Raw genomic sequence first — 11,693 nt, 5'->3', positions numbered from 1 at the left:
AAAGTATATATATATATATATATATATATATATATATATATATATATATTCACATATAAATGTGCACATAAATTAACGAGTAAAAACTATTAAGAGGCTGCATTTACAGATGGTCACAGATCAGCCGAGCAATATAGCCTGTGGTTTAGCCCATGAGCTCTAGATAGCTTCTGATTTGAGTCCTGGCTCTTTCATTTATCAACTGTGTGACCTTCATAAGGAACATCTTCAGGCCTCCGTTTCCTCAACTGTTAAATGAGATGACACATGGAAAGCTCTTAGCACAGTCCTTGGCAGGTAGTAAAACAGCCTCTAAGTGTTTTTAGTGATTATTATTGTCATTAGTGCTGCCAGAGCAGAGCATGGGTCCCGGCCCTGAAGCAGAATGAGTTGGGGCTGAAGCCCCTTTGGACTTCACACGGCCACGCAGAGATCCACAGGGATCTAAGGAGCGCTGTCAGGCTGGCCTAGATACCGAGATGGGATCCTGAGATGACAGCAACCTGCCATCTTTTCTTTGTGTCCCTTTGATGAGTGGGACATCACCAGTACTCAGGCTGGATGACTCTCCCTACACAGAAAGCATGTCCTAGAAACTGGGGAGACCTATAAAGTAAGTGTGAATTTGCTAAGAATCAAATGAGGTAGTAGACATACCGTGCCTGGCACATGGTAAATAATCATTATTATGCATTATGATAATCTATAATTTTATGTAATTTGTTGTAGTGTCTCCAAAACACAACCTCACAAATAACAACTAGCATTACTTGAGCACCTACTCCAAGAGCCATCCATTGGGTCTGGATGCCCAATACCTTCACCTTTTCCTGATGACAGCACTCCATTTTCCTTTGGGGAACTGCCTACCCCCGTCCCATTGTTCTGGTGGGACTGCCAATCACAGTCCTCTATTCCAATCCCTGACAGTTTCTTTAAAACTTGATCAGCCAGAGGCCACCAGGAATGAGCTTACAGTCTGACGAAATCAGATTAGCAGTGAGGTGGGGCAGTCCGGAAGATCTCCAGAAGGAGAGCACCTATCTTGCAAGATGTGGGTTCCTACCCAAGGATTCTAAAGAGGGTTGAAGGAAAGCAGGAATCAGTTCTGGATTGGATGCTGTTTTGGATGAGGGATTAAGAGGAGCAAGGATTAACTAGGGATTGAGCATTGTCATGAGGCCAGGGTGGCTGAGCAATTGGTTATCCCCAGTATTAGATGAGAATAGCAAAGCATGCCTCTGCCTTTGTCTTTGGTCCTAGGTAAGAGAGCAGTGGCCACTTGCAGAGGGTCCTTATAGCATTTCACAGCCACTACATGACTTTGGGAGGAACAATGTTTCTTGCAGGCTTTGTAGCTGGCTTTAACTTCTCTGTCCTCTTAACCTGCTGTTTCGTTTCCAGGACAAGTTGATTTTCACTTTCAGTCCCAGGTAGAGTTTTACTCTTTTTGCCCCAACTGTGACTTTGAACAAAGACACTTTTCCTCAAGACACTTTAGTGCTATTTACTAGAAAATTGTCACAATGAGTGTTCAAACCTCTGATGACTAAGATGAGTAACCCCTGAAGTTTACAAAGCCTAATTGCAATTATAGGCAGCAGCCCTGCCCCACGTGCCCTGTGCTGGGGCAATCAGACACTGGGACCTGGGGCAGGAGACTCTCAGGTGAGAGGCAAAGGTTGGAGCAGGCTCTCTAAGGAACAGCCCCAAGAGAGGCTGGGCCACAAACAGTTGTCACTGAAATTCCTGTCACTGCCTGGGCTCTTCAGGGCCTCCCTGAGGATTGTTTATCTCTTCTTTTGATTCTGGAGCTATCCCAATCATTTCCTAGTAATCCTCGTTAAACTGAGCTAGTCAGTTTCTATTGCTGACAACCCCAGAACCCTAAATAACATATCTGTTTTTGTAGGTCTTGTGTTCGGTGCTGGGATAGAGAGGAATAACGTGCAGGCCCACTTGTGTACTCACTATGTACCTATGATGTAAGGGAGTGATTACTCCCATGACAAAATGATTTTTCCCTTTCCAAAATAATTCACCCCTGGGTCCTTCCCTTTCTCTCCTGAACCCTCATTCTGTAAACTTTATGAATTCTCACTATATCTCCAGTGCCTGGCCCACAGTGAGCCCTCGACAGATTCACTGTATGAATGAATGAATGAATGTTATCAACATCTCCATTTCTACAGATAAGAAAACTGAGCCTCAAAGAGACTCATAACTAAGCTATGCACATGCTATTAACAAGTGGTAGAGAAGAAATTCAAAACCAGGCCAGTCTGCATCTTCACTACACCACACATATTTCTCTTATTCATAACCAAGCTCCCAATGAAAGATTTTAATGTCAAAATGTCACCTTCCAATTTGGTGACTCCTCAAAAAGTTAAATGTAGAATTACCATATAATTGGCCAGGCACGGTGTCTCATGCCTGTAATCCCGGCACTTTGGGTGGCCGAGGCGGGTGAATCACGAGGTCAGGAGATCTAGACCATCCGGGCCAACATGGTGAAACCCAACTCTACTAAAATACAAAAAATTAGCTGGGCATGGTGGCACGTGGCTGTAGTCCCAGCTACTCAGGAGGTTGCGACAGAGGAAACATTTGAACCCGGGAGGTGGAGGTTGCAGTGAGCCAAGGTAGCACCACTGCACTCCAGCCTGGCGACAGAGCAAGACTCTATCCCAAAAAACAAAAATAAATAAACAGAAAAGAATTGCTGTATAACCCAGCAATTCCACTCCTAAGTACCCCCAAAAAGAGTTTAAAGCAGCTACTCAAATAAGGACATGTACACACATGTTCATAGCAGCACTATTTGCAATAGCCTAAAGGTAGAAACAGCCCAAATCTCCATCAATGGATGAATGGATAAATTGTATATATACACACAATAAAATATTATGCAGTCATAAAAAAGGAGTATTGATACATGATGTGGATGAACCACAAAAGCACTTCAAGTAAAAGAAGTTAGACACAAAAGGTCACATATTTTATGATTCAAGTTATATAAAATATCCAGAATAGGTAGATCCATAAAGACAGAACACAGATTGGTGGTTACCAGGACAGGAGGGACAGGGAATGGGGAGAAACTGCTTATTAGTTACAGAGCTTCCTTTTGGGGTGATGACAGTATTTGAACTTTCCAAAGTGGTGGTTGTGCAATACCGTGAAAGTCCTAAATGCCTCCAACTAGTTCACATTAAAATGGCTAATATTTTGGTCAGATGTGGCGGCTCACACCAATCATCCTAGCACTTTGGGAGGCCGAGACAGGTGGATTGATTCAGTCCAGGAGTTTGAGATCAACCTGGGCAACATAGGGAGACCCTGTATCTACAAAAAAATTATAAACAAAAAAAAATAAAAATTTGTAAATGGCCTTATTTTAAAATTAATTAAAAATTTTTTAAATTTAAAATTAAAAAATTTTAACATCTCTATGTTATATGAATTTCACCTCAATAATACAAAAATCTTAAAGCCACTGAACTGTACATTTAAAATGGCTTAAATGGTACATTTTATGTTATGTATATTTTACATACACACAAAATTCACACTGCAGGAGCCACCCTGCCACTCAAGAATACCAAATGTTTCCCATGGCATCTCTCCTAGCCCTGGGAAATACAATAAGGACTCAATGAATGCTGATATTTTTAACTCGTTTTTAGGCTGTGCAGGAGAGAAGCCCTCCCCTGGAGGCAGTACGGTGGAATGGCTAGGGGTACAGGCAGCTGAGTTCAAACCCCAGGTCAGCCACTTACAACTTGGTGACTTTGGGTGATTTATAAACCTGTCTGTGCAAGTTTTCTCGTCAAGAAAATTGGAAACACAGTGACTCCTTCACAGGTGAAGTGAAATGATAATGTGTGAAAAGCACTTGGAATCATCCCTAAGACACAGTAAGTGTTCAGTATCAGCTGCTGGGATGAGGGTGATTATACGCTACAGTGGGTTCTGCTGCTCCCAACCCCTCCATTTTCACCAGTGTTTACCATATTACCTCTCTGTAATACATTTTGTGCCTCAGGTAACTGTTTTTGGCAGGAAAGGAGCAGTTACCTTCAAAGCAAGCTGACTCCCCAAAGAGGAGTCTTCTTGTGATGAAATCCCAAGGAAGCTCCAGAGACCCCCTTCTGGGTGTTTATGTCCATCAGCAGTAGGCAGCTCCCATGAGATGAATTCTACACAGAATGATCAGTAGTTCCTGTGGCCTTTGGCTGCTTGTGTAGTTAAGCACATTTATCATGAGCTCCTCTTCTCAGTCATTTGCTGAGAAGAGTCATTAGGACTTCCTCCATTTCCACCCAGGCTGTTTCTTGTGCTCCATATGATGTGGAAGAGACTTAGAGATGTGGGAAGCATCCCACACAGCTGATCAGCCAGGCACGGAGGTCCACCCACCTGCAGAAGGGTCACCAGGCTTGAAAACATCCTATCCACACCTGCAAATCTATCCATGCCTCTTGTTCATGCCCAGCCCACACATTTGATTTTTTTCTAAATTCATTGTTTTCAAAATAATTAAAAGTCTCTTGCTTACTCTGACAAAATAAGCTGCCATGTTGTGAGATGTTCTGCGGAGAGGCCTATGTGACAAGGACCAAGGGAAGCCTCCAGCTGACAGCTCATGAGAAACTGAATCCTACCAATAAACATGTGAGTGAGCCAGTGTTCCGCAAAAGGGCCGGATATGCAGAGCGACCCCCAAATGCCAAAGAAGCCAAGAAACCAAAGGAGGCTGACAAATCCAGCTTGGTGGTGAAGGATGATCTGCTGAGGTAACTTACAGACAGAAGCATGGTCTTCAGTGGCCACAAGACAGGTAGATCTGTTACTCCCCAGACCTAAGGATTATATACGATGGGGAAATAGTAAATATGCTCTGGCAAGACAGTTAAAGGCAGCCAGCCAGAACAGTCAAGAATGCTGTGTGTGTTGCAGCCTATAATGTGTGCAATAACATCAAGGTTGCTTTTCTTCTTATACTAGGGACAACAAATAAAGCAGAAACCAGGAGACAAAATTAGTTGGGTGTGGTGGCACGCGCCTGTAATCCCAGCTACTTGGGAGGCTGAGGCAGGAGAATCGCTTGAACCCAGGTGATAGATGGAAGTTGCAATGAGCTGAGATCGCACCCCCACACTCCAGCCTGGGCAACAAAAGCAAAACTCTGTTTTTTTTTTTTTTTTTAAAAAAAAGACCTAGATAGGAGCCAGGTGTGACAGCTCAATCCTGGAATCCCAGTATTTTGGGAGGCTGAAGCAGGAAGACTGAGGCAGGAGGATCGCTTGAAACCGAAAGACCAGCCTAGGCAACAAAGTTAGATCCTGTCTGCACAAAAAAAAAAAAAAAAAAAAAAAAAAAGCAGGGGGCGGGGGAAGACCCAGCTAAACCGCACCTAGATTCCTGACCTGCAGCAACTTTAAGATAATGTTGTTGTTTTAAGGCACTAAATTTTAGAATAATTTGTCATGCAGTGAAGAATGACTAATATAGGTTGAGGGTCAGTTTTACATGTTAACTTGTCTAGGATACAGTCCTCAGTTATTCAATCAAACAGTAATTTAGTTGTTGCTGTGAAGGTTATTTTGTAGATATGATTAAAGTCTATAGTCAGTTAACTATAGGAAATAGAGGCCAAGCATGGGGGCTCACACCTGTAATCCCAGCACTCTGGGGGACCAAGACAGGTGGATTGTTGGAGTCTAGAGTTCAACACCAGCCTGGACAACATAGTGAAACTCTATCTCTAGAAAAAATACAAAAAATTAGCTGGGCATGGTGGCACATGCCTGTGGTTCCAGCTACGTGGGAGGCTGAGGTGGGAGGACTGCTTGAACCCAGGAGGTGAAGGTTGCAGTGAGCCGAGATCATGACACTGTACTCCAGCCTGGGTGTCAGAGTGAAACTCTGTCTCAAAAAAATAAAGGGAAGGGAAGGGGAAGGGGAGGGAAGAGGAAGGGAAAGGGGAAGAGAAAGGGAAAAGGGAAAGGGAAAGGGAGGGAAGGGGAGGGAAGGGGAAGGGGAAGGTAAAAGGGAAGGGGAGGAGAGGGGAAAGCAAAGGGAAGGGAGGGGAAAAGGAAAGGAAAAAGGAAGGGAAAGGGAAGGGAAAGGGAAGGAAAAGGGAAGGGAAAGGAAAAAAGGAAGGAAAGGAGGGAGGGAAATAAATAAGAGATTGTCCAAAATAATCTATGTGGGCCTGATTCAATCAGTTGAAAGGCCTTAGAAGAGAAGAGCTGAGGTTTCCCAGAAGAAAAAATTCTTCCTGTGGACAGCAGCTTCAGTTCATACCCAAGAGTTCCCATTTGCCTTCATCACAGCCTGACCTATGGACTTCAGAATTGCCTTGCCAACTCCGACAATAATATCAGCCGATTCCTTGTAATAAAATGTCTCTTTCTCTCTCTATATATATAGGATAATTAAAATTGTTTAATATATATAATGCATCACAGAGAATAAAGAAACCAAAACAATATCAAAAGGATACGCCATAAAAAGGAAGACTCCCTCCACTTGCTGCCTTTTAGCTCCCTTCCCCTAAGGAGATCAATGCGACCTGTTTAATATCCTTCTAGAAATAGTCTATGCATACAGGAACATATATTTATTCTTACCTCCTGATCCTCATGTTTTAGCACACATTTTATACACAGAGTTCTGTATCTTGCTTTTTAAAATTTATCTAACTATTGTGGTCGTCCTCTTATCCGTTTATGGAACTGGTTCCTTTTTAGTAGCTGTATTGCATTCCATTTTACAGATGAGAAAACTATTCAATCAGTCCCTGACTGACGGATATTTAGGTTGTTCCAATCTTTTTCTTTAATAAGCCGGGGGGCCGGGCGCAGTGGCTCACGCCTGTAATCCCAGCACTTTGGGAGGCGGAGGCGGGTGGATCACGAGGTCAAGAGATCGAGACCATCCTGGTCAACATGGTGAAACCCCGTCTCTACTAAAAATACAAAAAATCAGCTGGGCATGGTGGCGCGTGCCTGTAATCCCAGCTACTCAGGAGGTTGAGGCAGGAGAATTGCCTGAACCCAGGAGGCGGAGGTTGCGGTGAGTCGAGATCACGCCATTGCACTCCAGCCTGGGTGACAAGAGCGAGACTCCATCTCAAAAAAAAAAAAAAAAAAAAAAGCTGGGATACCATGGATGCCCTTCCAGAAGGACAAAGGACTTAGATTTCTTTCTGATGGGTATGGGACTTTCCCTCCCTTTCCCTCTCACTTTCCCCATGGAGAGGGAATATATTGGCTATACATGTAGGGTACATCCTGTGTTTTGTCCAACTTGACTTTGTCAAGACTCCTTGAATGTCCTGTGTTCAGCTTTTTTTTTTTCTTTTTTTGAGACACAGTCTCATTCTGTCACCCAGGCTAGAGTAGAGTGGCATGATCTCGGCTCACTGCAACCTCCGCCCCATCAGTTGAAGTGATTCTCCTGCCTCAGCCTCCTGAGTAGCTGGAATTACAGGTGTGCACCACTACCGCCCGGCTAATTTTTGAATTTTTAGTAAAGATGGGGTTCCACCGTGTTGGCCAGTCTGGTCTTGAACTCCTGACCTCAGGTGATCTGCCCACCTAGGCCTCCCAAAAAGCTGGGATTAAAGGTGTGAGCTACTGTGCCCAGCCCCAGCTTTTTAAAAATACATTCAAAAATTCATCAGAGCTGCTTTTCCTCCACAGTAATTGGCACCTAAATTAAATCACCTAAATGGCAACACTAGCTGAAAAGGATATCTCCACAAAGATTTGGACAATACCTTTCTGGTTTCATGCAGGTTCGGCTGAGGGGAGAAGGGAAGACTGAGGATTAAGGGTACTGATTTTCTTCTTCGGGAAAGGAAAACACTGCTCTTTGGCAGAAGTCCCAAGTCTTACACGGCAGCCACTGTTAATTAGAGGTAACTTCCAATCATACGCACGTTCGGAAAATCGGCCAGTCAGCGACAGCCTCGCAGCAGTAACTGCAGTCCTAAATGTAAGCAGATCCGCAACAGCCGGAAAGGCAGCGCTCAGCGCCGGCCCCTTGGTGCTCGGCAGCAGCCAATGAGCAAGTGTCTCGCTCCCGCGCCTGCGCCGCCGGAAGTCGGGGCGAAGGCAGCTTTTGCTAGTGATTTGCTAACACAGCTGAAAGGCCTTAGATTTCTAAATACTTACGCATCAGAAACGCCACCAGCCCCTGCAAGCCTCAAGCCTCGCTTCCCTAAACCTTACACTAAGTCAGCCCTGGGGTGTTGGGAGACTTTGCCACACAAGTACAGTTCTCTCTTGCAAGCAAACCGGAAGTTCACTTTTTTTTTTTTTTTTTTTTTTTGGCATTACATGTCAGGTTCAGTGTAACGCAACCTACCAGTTGGACTTTGTTTATGGTATGAGTTTGCACTTATGAGTGACGGATGTACTGAAGCGGCTGTGAACTTGGCGAAATGAATCTCTTCCATTCTTGCAGTTTATATGATCTGCTTTTTATTTGCGTATATTTGAACCCCTGATTGCCAAAAAGCAAGTGTAAATTTTGTGATGAAATTTCTGAGCAGTGGACGTTTATTGAACAAGGAAAAATTCCTTTTGAAGTGCTTTGTGCAGTATGTAATTGTTCATTTAGTATAAAAATGATAGAAAATTAGATGGAAACTAGCATATATTAATGGCTAAACATAAAAGAGATGTAAGATTTTCTCAATAGTACTAAGAAAAGTGATACACTAACAATTTTTTTTTATTAAGAGAAACTCAGATTAAGAAGACAAAATAGTTGTAACAGAAGTTGTAATGGCCTTCCACACTATATCATTATCAGTCTTTCTGCTGAAATAACTGAACATACTACTAACAAAGTATTTCCTGGTTCCAAAATTGCAAGCACAATTTCAAATGCTAGAATAAAATCGACTGCCCTAATTAAAAATATAATCGCTTAAGTTATTATTACAGAGATTATCAAATATCTAAATGCCTTACCTTTTTATGGCATAGCCACAATACAAGCATCACAATACGGGTACAACTTTCCCTGCTCGCATTAGTTTTCTCATGAAAAACACTTGCAATAAGACAACTGCAGGTAGAAATCTCTTCCAGGTGAGACTTCAGAAACAATAGCGAATTTTTACAGCACCTCTTGAGTTAGCACTTAATGAGAAAATTTTTACTGCTTTTGTTGGAGATAATACAAATAGAACTTTTGGTGGATGTATGCATACAAGTACACCATTTATTTGATGTTGAAGCAAAGCTTCGATGATCCTGTGGAAGACATTGGTAGTCCTGCCCATATTCTCATAATACTGTGTAAATAGCATTGGATGTCTTCTATTGAAACCAAAGTAATTATCATGAAATTGTTCTCCTACTTTAGTACTTATAGCATTCTAACAGAACATTTTAAAGACTTTTATGATTTTTTGGCATTCAGAATTCTTCATTTCTCTTGCATTCAAAAATCCATTGGCTCTAACAAATGCAGTTGAGAGAATCTTCCATTTATTTCAAGCACTGAAATTATACTTTAATTATGAATGAGAGACCCCAAAATTCTTGACTTTTAAAAAAATCCATTGAATGATGACTACTTCTCATAGTTTTCAATGTCAATTTTGCAATAAGATTCTGCAAATTGAAAGAGCAAATAGTGTTATGGAAGTACTACTCCATTGCTAAATGTATTTGTTGAATGTGTTGAAGGAGAATTGATGAAAAATGCATCCTTTGAATTACCAAAGCTATTCTTAAAAGGGACATTACATATGAACAGGAAAATAAATTTTAGTTCAAAGTGGACAATTATTACAACACTTGCTATGACCATCTTTCAAGATGGATTTCATCCTTTGAAAAATTTAATTTTTTTACACAGATGCTACAAAATACTCTGCCAATATGAGTACAAGTGGAATCATCGTGTGTGGTGTGATGAAAAAGAAAGAAAATAATCTACACTACACTATATTACATGTATATTTTTTATCTAATACATGAGTTTTTATTCCTTCTTTTCACTACATTACATTATGTGTTATGCATACAGGTACAATGTTTATTCAAAGTCGAAGCAAAGCCTAAATGATTACACTACATGAAAAATTTCATGATAATGACTTCAGTCTCGAAAGAAGACATCCAATGCTATTTAAGCAGCATTATGAGAACACGGGCAGGACAGCCAATATCTTTCATAGGATCATTCAGGCTTTGCTTCAACTTTGAATAAACATTGTACTTGTTTCCATGCATCCATCGAAAGTTCTATTTGTAATCTATGTGTAGTGTAGTGAAAAGAAGAAATAAATACTGATGACAGTGCTTCCTTTTTGTCAGTGGACATTTGAAAGAGTCATTGACCAAAATATGCAATGTGATCCCGAAGAATGGAAAATTAAGTTATGCATGAAAGATGATACATGTGCTTCAGCCAATCAAATTTGAAGAGTGATTCTCAGAGTTGGTAAATTTCTGCCCTTACATATTCAATACACTGGCTTGTAATGCTAATGTCGAGCATGATTTCTCATTAGTGAATGTGCGGTGGCCAAAGGAAAAAAATAAATTGAATTCGACCTCTATAGAAGTCATGATAAAATGTAAATGGAAAACAGACTATTGCAAGGAATTTTATAAACAAATTCTGCAAAATGAAGAACTATTAGGGAGCACCAAATCTCCAGGGAAATATAATAAAAGAGGCATGTAATTTAGATACTTATAATTTATTTTAGATAAGCAATGAATTAGCATATGAAACAAAGCAATGAAAAAGTACAAGTCAGTGCATGCAATGTTTTTCTGTCCCAATGTACATATGCACAGGCAATTATAAATAATTCAGATTTCACTGATGTCCTATATTTTATTTGTTAAATCTACTCCCTCAGCCTCTGTGCTGCTGTGCCTTTGTGCCTGTCTGTAATGCCTTCCTCTTCCTTTAAATGATCAAATCCTGACTCTTCTGAGCCCATCTCAAAATCCTAGTAATAATAGTAATGGTCCCTTAGTGAGGGCTAACTCTGTGCCAGGCACTGTTCTAAGTGCTTTATATATGTTAAATCATTTGCTCCTCCCTGAGATTATTATTCTTGAGAATAATAGTACATACTATGTGGCAGGTATTATTTGCCCTAGATGCATTACATCATTTACCCTTCATGAGGCAACTGCTTTTGATAATAATAGTACATACCATAAGGTAGATATTATTTTTCCTTTTTTGTGGGTGAAGCCATTAGGGAACAAAGACATGTCATAACTTACCAGAAGTTACACAGCCCAAAAGTGGTAGAGCTGGGATTCAAGTCAGATAGTGTGGCCGTGGAGTCCATTTCTGAACCCCCCACCTGCATGTGCCCTGCTCTGCCCTGTGAGACTCACCAAGATATGATCTGCTTTCCCATTTAATGTTGAAACCACACAATTTATTATATTGTTTTTTCCTTGTGATGGAGGCTAAAATTACTATATTTGTTCTCTTTTCCCTCTTTAAAAGGAATTCTGCCATAGCCAAGAGGTAGAATCAACTCAAACATCCATCAACAGCTGAATGGATTAATCAAAATGTGGTAGGAAAAGGCATAACTACAGTGATGATAAAAAGTTCAATGAGGCTGGGTGTGGTGGCTCACGCCTGTAATCCCAACTCTTTGGGAGGCTGAGGGGGGTGGATTACTTGAG

The 11,693-nt window shown here is 41.3% G+C and overlaps 1 long non-coding RNA gene across 2 annotated transcripts in view; it reads right to left on the bottom strand.

The window, feature by feature from the left end:
• Positions 1–698: 698 nt before the first annotated feature.
• LOC116525184 overlaps positions 699–11,693 on the bottom strand; it is a 22,939-nt gene continuing 11,944 nt past the window's right edge. Inside the window, exons 2-4 of one of the 2 annotated variants that reach the window (XR_004257623.1) lie at positions 7,790–9,638; positions 4,809–4,865; positions 699–1,075 (exon numbers count right to left, since the gene is read on the bottom strand). This is a non-coding gene — a long non-coding RNA (uncharacterized LOC116525184). Of the gene's footprint in view, positions 1,076–4,808; positions 4,866–7,789; positions 11,003–11,693 lie in introns of those variants that run through there. The other variant, XR_004257618.1, reaches the window with a different exon arrangement.

Source organism: Sapajus apella, unplaced genomic scaffold (assembly GCF_009761245.1).
Source record: "Sapajus apella isolate SASKATOON/1434 unplaced genomic scaffold, GSC_monkey_1.0 scaffold1, whole genome shotgun sequence".
NCBI classification, from domain to species: Eukaryota; Metazoa; Chordata; class Mammalia; order Primates; family Cebidae; genus Sapajus; species Sapajus apella.
The sequence above is the reverse complement of the archived record's forward strand: the minus strand, read 5'-3'. Positions and strand labels throughout refer to the sequence as shown.